The 13,819-nt window shown below is 37.7% G+C and overlaps 1 long non-coding RNA gene and 1 pseudogene across 1 annotated transcript; both read left to right on the top strand.

The window, feature by feature from the left end:
• Positions 1-2,718: 2,718 nt before the first annotated feature.
• LOC121750177 lies at positions 2,719-2,974 on the top strand. Its single transcript, XR_006039830.1, has 2 exons — positions 2,719-2,801; positions 2,941-2,974. It is a non-coding gene; the product is annotated as an uncharacterized LOC121750177 (long non-coding RNA).
• Positions 2,975-7,785: 4,811 nt separating this feature from the next.
• Positions 7,786-12,798, top strand: LOC121750173 (annotated as a pseudogene).
• Positions 12,799-13,819: the final 1,021 nt, after the last annotated feature.

The following is a 13,819-nucleotide window of genomic DNA, read 5'->3' as shown; positions in this document are numbered from 1 at the left end:
CAACTTTTACTTTAGATGTGTCTACTAGATGGAACTCTACATATGCTATGTTGCATTCTACATTAGAGCATATAGAATATTTGGTTGATTTTTATAGAACTTTCTCTGTTGATGATTTATATCTAACCTCTTCTTGGTGGGATCAAAGCATGAGCTTATTTAAATTATTCAAAGGTTTTCGAAATGCCACCGTTGAGTTATCGGGTGTGTATTATTGCACATCCGTTCGTGTTTTAGAACATTGCATGTACATATCACTTGGTTTTAAAACTGCAATGAAAAATTCCACAAACAATCTTGAGTTCATGTGTGTTTTATATTACATGGTTGAAAAATGGCTCAAGTATTTCAATGAGATCCCAACGGTTTTTTTGTTTGCCAAAGTTTTGGATCCAAAGTGGAAACTAGTTGGTACTTTAAAAATTTTAGAATTTTATTACAACAATTTGGCTTCTATTGATCTTGAACCACTCCGAGCTTTGCAAAATGACAAGGACGACGACAACTACATAAACCTAGCCCAAACATTCCAAATAAACCTCCCCCACCTCCCAACCCTCCAAAGAAGTTTTGAGTTCGACTTGCAGGCTTTCTTTCACGATTACGAAGCCAAGTACAACAGTACCCACCAAGTGAGACCTAGACCCCCCCCCCCCCCGTCAAACACCTAACTTTGGCTTCTTCCAAGTTGATGACCCCGACGCCCAATCCCAATTGGCGGACCTATACGGCTTCAGCAGCGGAGGAAGGACGGCAAATTCGGCAAGTGAGTTAGATTTATATTTTGACTCACACTTTTCATTCAATGAGGAAGAAGGAGGTCTCGTTCCCTAACAAATCAACGTCCTAGATTGGTGGGGATCACAGGAGAAAGATTTTCCCATCCTTGCATCAATGGCCAAGGAGATCTTTTCGGTTCCGGCTTTCACTGTCGCCGTCGAGTCCGCCTTTAGTGTTGGAGGCAACGTCTTGGACGACAGAAGAAGTAGACTCACCGGGCAAAACGTGGAAGCCACCATGTTACTTGATGATTGGTGCTCCGCCGAAATTAGAGACCAAGAACCGGATTGGGACAATCAGGTAGTATAACCCGACCAAGAATACTTCCCCGACGAAGAAGAGTAGGCGTCAATTCCTCCGATCAAGCCAAATAGGTAAGCAAGGTAAGACAACTACGTGGACTTTGATTCCAAAATGCAATTGAGCATTGGGGATACGTAGGCATCTCAACTTAAATTTTAAATTTAAGTTGAGCTCAAGTCCTTTTCCTTTATTTCTTTTTTCTCCCCTTTGTTTCGAATATGTAATTTGTAAATTGTAATCAAGACTTTAAGTCTTTTGTAATTTATAATTTTTAAGTTGTAATTTTTAAATTTTAAGTTGTAATTTGTAATTTTAAAGTTGTAATTTGTAAATTTTAAGTTGTAATTTGTAATTTTAAAGTTGTAATTTGCAATTTTAAAGTTGTAATTTACAATTTTAAAGTTATAATTTGTAATTTTGAAGTTGCAATTTGTATCAATAAAATTGCATTTGTACATCGCTTTATTCTAATTTTATTTATGCAAGTATATTTACATTTTTTACTTAAATTACAATGTAAAAAAAAATTAAATTAACATGAACCGCCGAACCTGCCCGGAACCGGATATGCACCGGCGGTTCCGGCGGTTCAGGAACCGGAACCGTCCAAGCTTGGCCGGGCCGGTTCAGGTTCATGCTTTTCTTGAACCGGAACTGGCGGTTCCGAACCGTGAACCGCCGGTTCCCGAACCGTGGTGACGTCTAGTTGATTGGTTATTAACTAAGAGGTCTACGGTTCAACTATATTTTTGAGTGTTTTAGATTATTTGTAAGGGCTTTTACATAATAATTTGCCTTAAATTTGGATAAAATATAAAAATTTATAAAAGAAAAAAACTTAAAATACAATTTTATTAATGGCTTTAGGTCCGCCCCTGGACTGCTATGTATATCGGCAATCTGAAATACTTATTTCATTACGTTCCTATGTAGAATAACACTGCAATGAAAGAAATTAGTGCATTGAAGTCATTTAATAACTACTCCCTTCGTTTCGCGCAGTAGTAGAGAGAATAAAATAGAAAATGAAAAAGGCATAGAGATGATGAGAAAATGAAATAAGAGAGAGTAAAATAATTGAGAAGAAATGTGTTAACTTTTATTAAAAAAAGAAAATGACTTCACTGCTATGGAACGTACCAAAATGTCAAAATGACTCCACTTTACTATGGAATGAATGGAATATTAAGTGAATTGATAATGGTTAAGAATCTCATTACCCAAAAAATGAAATGGAATCTCAAAACTTCCATGAACCTATAATCTATAAATACATGCACAATCTGGTTATTATAACATGACCTTAGATTATGGCCAAATTCCACGAAAGTACCTCTGGGGAGTTAGTATCTGTCGTTTGTACCTGAAAAAAAAAAATTTCCAGAGAGGGGAAAGACGCGAGAAGCTCACGCGTGTATCAATATTAAACACGCGATTTGCTCATGCGTGTCTTAATTTATACACGCAAATTGCTCACGCGTGTTTTACTTGATACACGCGAATTGCTCACGCGTGTTTTACTTGATACAAGCGAATTGCTCACGTGTGTTTCACTTGAATTATACATCAGCGTGTCTCCCTTGGATACAAAATCAGTCCAAAACGCGAAAACCATTGGAGGCTGCTTCTGCCTTCGTCGCCCCATTCTTCCGACCCAGCAAAAATCGAACCCTAATCCGACATTTAGCTGCTCTCATTCCAATTTGAAGTGTTGTTAGGTAACTTTCTACCCTTAGTTTCGATTATTATTGGTATATTTTTAGTTGGGTATAAGATTTAGGGTTCATGGTTTGAAATTTTTTTGTTGAATTTGGTTGAATTTAGAGTATATGATGTTTTGTCGTACTTATTTTGCAGGTTTGATGGTGTTTGTGAGTTTATATTGGGATGGGAAAATTATTCAGCTCCCAGGTTTGGGTGTTGCTTATGATCCCCCTCGTGCAAAATCATTTATTATATTGAATGAAAAGATATCTTATTATCAGCTAGTTTCAATGATATGTGAAAAAATTGGAATTGATTTGGATTCACATACGATTGATTTAACATGGAGGCATCCTGTGGTTTTTAGTGGAGTGGTGAATTATATAGCTACACCAGTGGATGATAATTTGTTGGAGTATATGTTTGCTGAAAATCCACGTCAAATTGAACTTTTTATTGAATATACTCCTGTGACTACTGCGTTGCAATTTGAACCACCTATCACTCAGCATGATGTTGGAACGTCTAGGAGAGATGATTATCATAGTTTTGATGTCGGGACATCTAGGAGGGATGATGAATATCATAGCACTGAATTCAACACATTTGGGAGGGAGGTTGATGAACAACTAGATGTACCAAATGTGACATGTGATGGTTATGATGGTTCTGATAATTGTGATGGTTCTGATAATTGTGATGATTCAGATGGTTCTGATAATTGTGATGGTTTAGATGGTTCTGATAATTGAGCTGGTTTAGATGGTTCTGATTGTGATGGTTCCGATGGTTCTCAACCAAGTGATCTTGATTATAGTGCAGAATCATGTGAAGATTCTACAGACGACGAGACACTTGAAATGATGGTTGAGAATTATGTACAACCAGCTGTTCGTGGGGAGCAACCTGTTCCCGACTATGTGCCTGAAGGGTTACCCTTTTTTCGATCATTACCATGTGAAGGCAGCCGAGGTTACGTTTCAGAAGACCATGGAGTGAGTGAAGAAGATATGTGGTATTGGGATGAGGATAATCCGAGACATATAGACGTGGGAACGAAATTTGATAGCAAATTACAGTTGAAAACTGCTATGACATTATGGCATGTGGGAACAGGTCGGATGTATGAGGTTATGGATAGTAAATCAAGAAGCTCTGAGGTAACTGAGGAGCGGAGATATTGGACTGCAAGGCGTGAATTAGAAAAGGTGAGTCCAGAAGCTCTGAGGTACCTCGAAACCACCATAGATAGATCGCAGTGGACTATGGCACATGATGAATTTCGTTGATGGGGTGAGACGTCTACTAACATGGCCGAGTGTTATAACAATGTGTTGTTATCTACGAGAGAACTCCCAATTAGAGCTATCATTGATATTACATTCTGGCGGACCATCAACTGGTTTGTTACTCGAACGACTCTAGCCAAACAATGTCAGACGCCTTTGACACCGTGGGCTTGGGAGTTATTTCAGAAGAATGACCGTCGAGGGTGACGTCATCATGTTAGGACTACAAGCATAGCACAAGGAACTTATGAGGTGCTAACCTATCACAGAGGTCCGGGTAGAGGCCATAATATACATGTTGTGGATTATCGTGAAAAGAGATGCTCATGTGGAAAGTGGCAGACCTGGAGAATGCCTTGCTCTCACGCTGTTGCAGTGCTGAGAGAACGCAGTGATGACATCTTTAGTCATGTTGATTCCCGATACCATACAGATGTCTGGATTCACCAGTACGCATGTATGTTATTTAGATACTTCTTATTCTTACATTATTATCATGTCTTACGGTTGCAATTTTATGCAGTTGCGTTTCGTCCAATGAGACACCAAGATTATTGGTATGAACCTGAATGGACGTTGGAATGTTCACCAGCACGGCTACTTCCTCGTTCACATGGGCGATACAACAGAAGCATGATACACAACCAAATGGATGAGCGCGAAGAAGATGCGCCAAGAGCTCCTCCTCGATGCCGCCTTTGTGGAGAGACCGACCACAATAGAAGAAAGTGCACTGTAGGACGTGTTGTGTAGTCATATTATATTTGAGAATCGTGATTGAGGCTTGAATTTTATTATGTGTTTGAACCATGTTTAAGACTGAAATGACATTCTTAAGTAATATTGTTAGAAAAAAATTCGACAGAGTTTACTTTATTTATTGATCAATCCACCTGTAATAAATAAACAGTACATCTCAGATCAATCCACCTATAATAATTAAACAGTACATCAACCCTCAATAGCACAAGCACAATCATACGTGTCCGTTCCTTACTTCGTCGGGTAATATCAACCCTCCCAATAGCACAAGCACAATCATACGTGCCCGTTGAATGTAGGCTTCGTCTTCCAGGCCATCTTGTAACGGTTCAATCACCATCTTATGTATTAGATCCGAGGCCAAGATGCCGTTTTCCTTCATCTCGCTTTGAACGGATAAAAGCCCAACAGTTCTTCACATAAACTCCTCCACCCAGAGTCACAATAACCACTTCCTGTAAAGGGTACTCCATCTACACGTAGAGCCCATAATACTTGCACGTCCTGCAATGTAATAGTAGTTTCCCCTACGGGAAGATGGAATGTATGTGTCTCTGGCCTCCAACGTTCGACCCAAGCTGTGATCAAAGAATGATCTACATCTAGAGCCTTCCCGCAGTAAAAAACACCACCGAAACCAAATCTGCATACATAATCAATCACTGGTCTGTGATGATTATCTATTTCCCAAAAATGACCCTCAAAGCGCCGAATATTGAAAGGAGTTGTTTCCTCGCCTGCCCACGCCTTGCGAGATATATGACTGTGCTGATAATGCAATACTGAAGGATCTTCTGGTCCATATCGCGACATCCTAATATTCACAATTCAACACAACACCAAACATTCGAAACCAATTTCAATAATTCAACAAAAATTTGCCACCAATTTCAATAATTCACAATTTCATCGTAATTAAACACAACATTCATCACAAATTCATCCCAATACCAAGCATTCGAAACCAATTTCAATAATTCAATAAAAAATTGCCACCAATTTCAATAGTTCACAAATTCATCACAATTAATTCATCCCAACACCAAATATTTGAAACCAATTTCAATAATTCAACCAAAATTCGACACCAATTTCAATAATTCAACAAATTCATCACATTTCAACCAAAAATTCGAAAACATGAACCCTAATCTATAACCAACAAAAACTGAAATTAAGCGTAAAAACTTACCTAACAACACTTAAAAGAGGAATGAGAGCAGCTAGGTGTTGGATTAACTCCGATTTTTGTCGGGTGGAGGCTGATTTCGCCGATTTTCGTGTCGAGAGGGGGAGAGGGGGATCGCTGGAGTGAAGAACTCTGGCTTCTGCCTCGTATTCTCATTCAAGGCAAACACGCGACAGGGAGTAGCGTGTCTAAATGAAACACGCGAGAGGGAGTCGCGTGTTTAAATAAAACACGCGAGAGGCTAATGCGTATTTAAATGAAACACGCGAGAGGCTACGCGTGTTTACTAAACACGCGAGAGGCTATTGCGTCTTTCCCATGATGGGAAATGTTTTTTTTCCGGGTACAAATGGCGGATAACTTTCCCCATAACGTCCATTTGTGGAATTTAGCCCTTAGATTATGGTGGATATGATGCATCATCCCAATTCTTTTGGTGTCCGTTGATATAAATGGAAGGCATTTCTGCCTTTATTTTTTATCATCACGATTTTGGCATGATGACCAAATCTTGATTTTCTTTACTGTCTTATTTATTCTTTTTTCATGCTTCCATTTTCGTCAACCACTCCTCTCTTCAACTCGGAAATACAACAAGTATGAAGGTTCAAATACAAAAAGCAAATAATTTCAAATTATAAAAAAGAAAAATTGAATTGCGGCTGAGTCCGGCCCGAACACCTTGCAACGCTGGGCCAGACCGCAACTAGGCGCGTCCCGGGAGCACGCAACGCTGGGCCGGACGGTATCCTGGCATGGCCTCAGGCCGCTCATGCGAGTATATAAATGTGGGACGGAGGGAGTATATAAATGTGGATCCTACATTCCATTAGCTTTTTCCTCTCATTTTTCTTCACATTTCTTAAAACATGCTGCGAGTCAATCATGGACAATATTTTATAGGAGGGGAGTATTATATTTACACCTAATCTTGTTAGGACTATAGATTGTATAGGGCATCATGGTGACATGACATATGAAGGTAGTCTTGTTGTCCTTCAAACTATGTGTATTTACTTCATTTCGTTTGGTTTGTTAGTTACTATACTATTATTATACACTTTTCATATACATAGGTGGGTTGGCCTGGTGATTATTGTATTTAATCTATATTGAAGAAAGAAGAGGCTTGATTGAAGAAAAAACGTGATTTACTATGTGGAGAAGTTGAATAATGTGGGGTAGGAGTTAATGCTATTGGTACAGGTTACGCTGAGATTCTTAACTCAGACCACCAACTGTAAAATGTTGTATGATTGCCTTTTTCCCTTCTTCTATCATATCCAATCTCACTAATATCTCTCTTTTCCATTCCGCAACCAACCAATTTCTGGATTCTCTTTTTAGATTCTGTTCGGCTTCCATTTTTTTTAGTTATGTACCCAAATTTGCAGTTTCATTTCTTGAAACTAATGAATGTACTAATACTTTTTTTTTATTTCATCACATGTCAAAGACCCTGGTCAAAATCAGCCAATTCATAAAAATAAATGCCAATATAAAAATAAAATAGGCGTTAAAAAATGAAAGTTTTGGATCAAATTCATATCTTGGTCACATGACCAAAATTGACCTTTACTCTTAAGTATAAAGGTCGAGGACTCGAATATGAGTCAAAGCCTTTAACCATTTGGCTGGCTCACACACGCAAATCCGAATCTATAAAGTCGAACATAAGCGGTCATGATGATACGATTTATTGGAAATTACCATTGTGCCCTTGCCTTGTTTTTTTCAGTGAAGAGCCCGAAGGGGCAATGCAGTTGGTTTTGAAGAGAAAATTGCAACGGGAGAAAGCTCAGCAGTGAGGAATGAATAACATAGAAATACTCTCTCCCGAGTTCTCTCATTAATTTGTAGGAGTAGTGTTTCCTTGTATGGGAGAGGAAGAAGACCGCTCTCTCAATTCCTACCCGCACGTGACCGATGCCGGCGGATCCACCAACGGAGCTAGGTACCGCCTCATGTCTCCGGCGAAGCTCCCGATTTCTAGGTCTACTTGCATTACTATTCCTCCCGGTCTCCGTCCGACCTCGTTCCTCGACTCTCCCGTTCTTCTCTCCAACATTAAGGTCGCCTTTCACCTTCACTCAATTCATCAATGCACCACAGCAAATTCAAATTCGGATCCGCTACCGACTTTGATACTGTTTCATTATGTGGAATTAAATTTCAACTTGTCCCCTAATTACTTATTAACCGCTCTTTCCGCTCAATCAATACACAGCTTTAACCTTCCTGCTGTTTGAAGGAGTGATAGGTTTCAAGTCTGTGTTCTTAACAAATTGAATTATGCAATTGAAGATTTTCTGCTGTTTTGATCCCTGGAGACTCATGTTGTATTAGAATGTTTGAGCTTACATGTCGCATCAAGCATTTGACACTGTCATTTGAAGTGAAAATAGCTGTTTATTTTGCACTTTGGAATTTATAAATTGAGAACATTTAAGATGTCAAATTTGTTTTCATTTCTGTGGAGTTGTAAAGGAGATTTGATACATCTGTTGTTTAAAAATTCATTTAATTGAACTACTGCTACATTGCTGGCTGAGCCTTCTCCGACCACGGGTTCCTTTTTCAAGCCTCAGTTGATGCAAGCATATGTTGAAAATGCAGCAATTCTATTTGAGAAAAAATCCACCAGTGGTAATGTTGTAGATGAAAGAACATCCAGTGGTTATGAGTTTAGGTTTCGTACTGGAGTTAGTTCCACATCAGGATTATCTTCTGCAGGAATTTCGGTAATGCACCAAAACTTTCCTTTAAGTTTTAAGATAACTCTTATTTTTGGTTTAGTTTTCAAAATAAGCCGCATGTGCTCAAACAATTGAATGGGTTGCAAAATGATTTTAAATTATGTTTCATAAGTGCATGTTGAACTTATGATTGTAGAACTTGCCTTTCAAATCGAAAACTGATCGATCTTTTGATAGATTTCAGGACTTTGTGTCCTTTTTTCCCTATATTTTGATGGATTAAGGATAATTATTTTTATGTGTCTCGTGCACAAACATATGAATATAGTTTGGCTTCTATGGTTTGACATGGTCAAAAAGGTTACACATTCAGAGTGAAGATCAATTTATTAGGATCAGTGAGTTCTGATCCTCCCTCTAGTTATCCAAGGTCTTCATATCTCACTGGATACCTTTTTTTTGGGGGGGGGGGGGGGTAAAGGTTCCTGCAGGAATAAATCAAAACGGACTAGTCACTCATCAAGATCAGCAATATTCTCAGTCTGCTACACCCTCTTTTTAGGCACAACAATCTCATGCTGTAGCTCAACAGAATTCATCTGTCTATGATAGTATTGATGAATCATATCAAGGACCACAGTACAATACAGGTGCACAAGTGTCAGTTTCTGAACATAAAGATAGCAGCTCGCCAGTCTCTGCTTAAAGAACATCAGAAGATGAGTATAACTGGAGAAAATATGGGCAGAAACTGGTTAAAGGAAGTGAGCTTCCACGAAGTTACTATAAATGTACATATCCAAACTGTGAGGTGAAAAAAATATTTGAACGATCTCCAAGTGGCCATATTACAGAAATTGTGTACAAGGGTTCACATGATCATCCCAAGCCTCAGAGTGCACGTTGGCACAATCCTGGGGCTCTTATGTCCATTCAAGAGGATAAAGTGGACAAGGGCTTATCATTGGCTGGTCAAGAGGGTAACCGGCCTAACTCTATTAGGTTTTATTTGAACATTTGAAATGCGGTGTTGTGTGAAACTTATACCTTCCAAACCTTATGCTTCTCCCTCTCTCTAGTCTCTATGTATATCGAACTGTTTTCTGTGCACATAGTGTCAAGAATTGAAATTCTCTGATCTTAGTCATCTGACCCCGCCTGTAATCTTTTGTGGAGGAAGCTTGTTTTCGCACTGAGTTAAAATTTTCCTTTACTGCTGTCTATTATTTGTGGTTATGTCAAACAGTTTATTTGTTTATATATTGTGATGATTTTTGGGTATGTTATTCCTAAGAAGAATTTGATTTCAAGACCAAATTCTATTGTATGTGTTTAGTTAGATTTTCTTTCTGTTATGAGATTTATGTGGTTGCTTTCTTGGATTTTCTTCTTATTGAATGATGTAATTCTATTAATGAAGAATGGTAATCTGTAATTAAGATTAACAGCTTTTACCTTAAAGTGGTAGTGTCATCTGGAATTTGTTTCTCCCCTGCATGTTATGCTCATGTTAAGACAACAGAACTTCCCTCAAATATCCAAGCTCCAATCTTTGAATTTCATTGCTTATCTAAAATTAGTTATTCCATAAGATCACATTTGGAAGTACTTATACAATTTTAATAACTGTTGTTGAAGACAAGATGAACACCAATAATATGGAGAAAAGTGGCTCTCCCATGTTGTCACCTCAGCAAACAAATGAGGAGGGAATAGATGGTTCAGGTTCACAGTTTCAGGGCCAAAATGATGATGCCGAAGATGATGATCTGATCTTCAAACGGAGGTATGCACCTTTGTAAAATTTCAGCATGTTTAATTGTTTATCATTCTGTTATGAGGTATATATTGGTGACTGATCTGAGCAGGAAAATTGAAGATGGTATTGATGTCACACCTGTTGTTAATCCCATCCGTGAACCACGAGTTGTTGTTCAGACTGTGAGTGAGGTCGATATACTGGATGATGGATATCGCTGGCGTAAGTATGGCCAGAAAGTAGTCCGTGGGAACCCAAATCCTAGGTAAGTAAAATATTGATGCCTCTTCAAGATTTCTTTTTAACATTGATCCTTACAATGAAAGACTAAAACAATCTAAAAATGGACTGATATAGTTTCCGTATATTGACGCCTCTTCTAGATTGGTTTAAAACATTGATGCCATTATGGACTGATATAGTTTCCGTATATTTGTGTCTATAATGATATTGTACATTATACATGTGTGTATATAATTTTAATGCCACATCTACACAAAAGCCTTTTGATGAGAAAACTTGCATCAGATATTTCTTGAAAACCATCGAGGTTTAATATTAATTGAAAATGTATCAACTGAAATGAGATATGACATGTAACTTAAAATTCTTCAGCTTATCAGAAAACTAACGAATTTGGTTTAGTGTATATGTTCAAGGATTTTTTGGTTTTAAGGAGCCTCAGAACTTCACAAGAGAGTGCTGGGTTAAAATGGAAGTTTCTTAGTTAGAAGCAGCCATTATGTCAGTTACGTTGATAGTATTAGGAGGAAGAATGTTATTTCATTTTTGAAGCTTGCTTTCAGGCAGTCTATGGAGCTGAGTTTGTGTACAAAAATGCATCATTAAAGATGTTTTGTGGAAGGATATAAAAGTTCAGCCATAAAATATGGAATGGCATAAAATAAATGTGGTCTCAAGGAACAGTTTATCTCGCCTATTCATTTAGGTTTATGGAATTATTTTTTCTAGTTCATGTCTAAAACTGTCCTAAAAGTTAGAACAACAACATATTGGTCTTGATTTCATTTTTTCTATGTAATATTGGTTTTGGATTAGTTCTTGCAAATGACATAGCCTTGATCCTAATATGCATTTGCAACAGAACTGATTGAACATGCAATTATCACACCACATTTTAACCTTTTCTGCTTGCAACATATCCAGTTCTTATAACGTTAACACTAAGTCTTCTCATCAATATATGGCAGAGTTTTGGTGTTTCATGTTGGCCAAATGTTGCTTACATAATTGGGAAAGTTATAACTAGAAAAAATTTAAACAGTGATATTGTATTGCATTCTTTAAAAATTGTCCTATAAATGCTTATTTACTTAAATGTTGTGTTAATTGGTAATTAATGCTCATAGTGTTGAGCAGTTGTAAGGCAATCAGTAACCTTTTGTAAAACTCAACTGATTTTAGGGTTTTCTCCTCTTGTGTGGAGACAGATTGTTATGCCTATATTTTCTGGCCAGCGCCACAGTTGTCATTTAACTAATTTTCTCTTCCTATCAATGTACTCCCTCCGTCCCAAGGAAGATGACCCCTTCCTTAGGAGGTGCTACGAGATTTTACGCACTTTTATTTTGTGTGTTAGGTGGAGAGAGGGAATAAAGTAGAGATAAAAGAGTATCTACTTTTAGTAATGGTTCATCTTGGGTGTAGTGTGACAAACTAAAAAAGAAAGTGGGTAATCTTCGGTGGGACAGAGGGAGTACATTGGTTTCTATAAGAATAAAACCCCTAAACAATTCCTTTCCTTATTATATGAAGTTGATCTGGGTTCACTCATACAGATCTTCTCATGTGTGTTGGTTTGTGATCCAGGAGTTACTACAAGTGCACGAATGCTGGATGCCCGGTGAGGAAGCATGTGGAGACGGCATCTTATGATCCAAAAGCTGTTATAACAACGTACGAGGGGAAGCACAACCATGATGTCCCAGTTGCACGAAACAGCAGCCACGAACTGGCTGGGACTACGGGATATACAGGAACATCTAAGACGAGGGTGCATGATAGCAGTAGTTCGATTAGCCTTGACCTAGGTGTTGGAATCGGGCGAGCAGGTGAACACAGAAGTGAGAAAGGGTTGGACGGTGAAGGTGGACGGAGGCAAAATAATCCAATCTATGAAACTGTAAATGGCGGGTTGAATCTGTATGGAAATAGAGACGCTCATAACTTTGAGATGCCACCGGTAAATGCCTCTAACTAATGTCAGCAAAACCTTGGAAGAATACTTATGGGGCTTTAAAATTGTTGCCGAATATATATTATCAGAAATAATTTTAATTTTTTATTAGGATGTTACGAGCTCAAGTTTCTTTATCCAAACTTTCTGTCCCCTGGTATCAGTGTTTTTTTTATAGTTTCTTATGTGGATAGTTATGGAGAAAGGAAGAATAAATAGTAGAGGATTGTCCGTTTTGAGAAGGCGTGCATTTAAAGAATGATCGACGGAGGTAACTAGAATTTAATAAAAACTACTCTATCCGTTCCAAAGTAATAGACATTTGGAGTACTCGTTTTGAAAAAATGATAATAAATGGTTAAAGTAGAGAAATAATAAAGTAAGATAGAGAATATGGTAGATAATACTGTTCTCTATATTATTCTCTATCTTAGTTTACTTTTTCTCTACTTTAACCATTTATTATCATTTTTTCAAAACGAGTGCTCAAAATGAAATGCCTCTAATACTGTGGAACGGAGGAAGTACTCGTTTTGTCCCTCTATATATGTCTACATTCTTGAGTGCCATGAGATTTTAGGAATTATTATGTGGAATAAGTAAAAAAAGTAGTAATTGAATATTTTAATGGGAAAAATTGAGAGAATAATTTATTTTCAAATTTAGAAAGTTGGAGTGAGGCAAATTAAAAGGAAATGTGGACATCCTGAGTTGGACTAATGAAGTACTACTAAAAGATACTGCGAGCATGCGATACACCGCTCCAAATTCACCTTGATGTGCGGGAATAAATGCCGTTTAAATCCAAATTTCAGAATTGAAGCTTCAAAGGTCAACATGCTCTTTAGAGAAGCACGCATCAACTGATTTTAGATGTGATGATTGAAGGGGTTGGCAGCGGAAGCGTACATAAATCAATTACATAATAATTTTGATCTATTTAGCAGATTATTTAGACAAATTCTATTCGTGCAATTATCACATGTATCATGCTCATAACTTGAATTAAATCATGCTTTAGTGTAATTGAAACCTAAAACATGTTTTCTACGGATTAGCCATTTTACCTTGTGGATTCTCTAAAGAATTGAAGATAGCTCGCGCCTTCTCCACGTGAAGATGTTGAGTACTAGACCACGA

This window comes from Salvia splendens, chromosome 10 (genome assembly GCF_004379255.2).
Source record: "Salvia splendens isolate huo1 chromosome 10, SspV2, whole genome shotgun sequence".
Classification (NCBI taxonomy): domain Eukaryota; kingdom Viridiplantae; phylum Streptophyta; class Magnoliopsida; order Lamiales; family Lamiaceae; genus Salvia; species Salvia splendens.
This window is presented reverse-complemented; position numbering and strand designations above follow the sequence as displayed.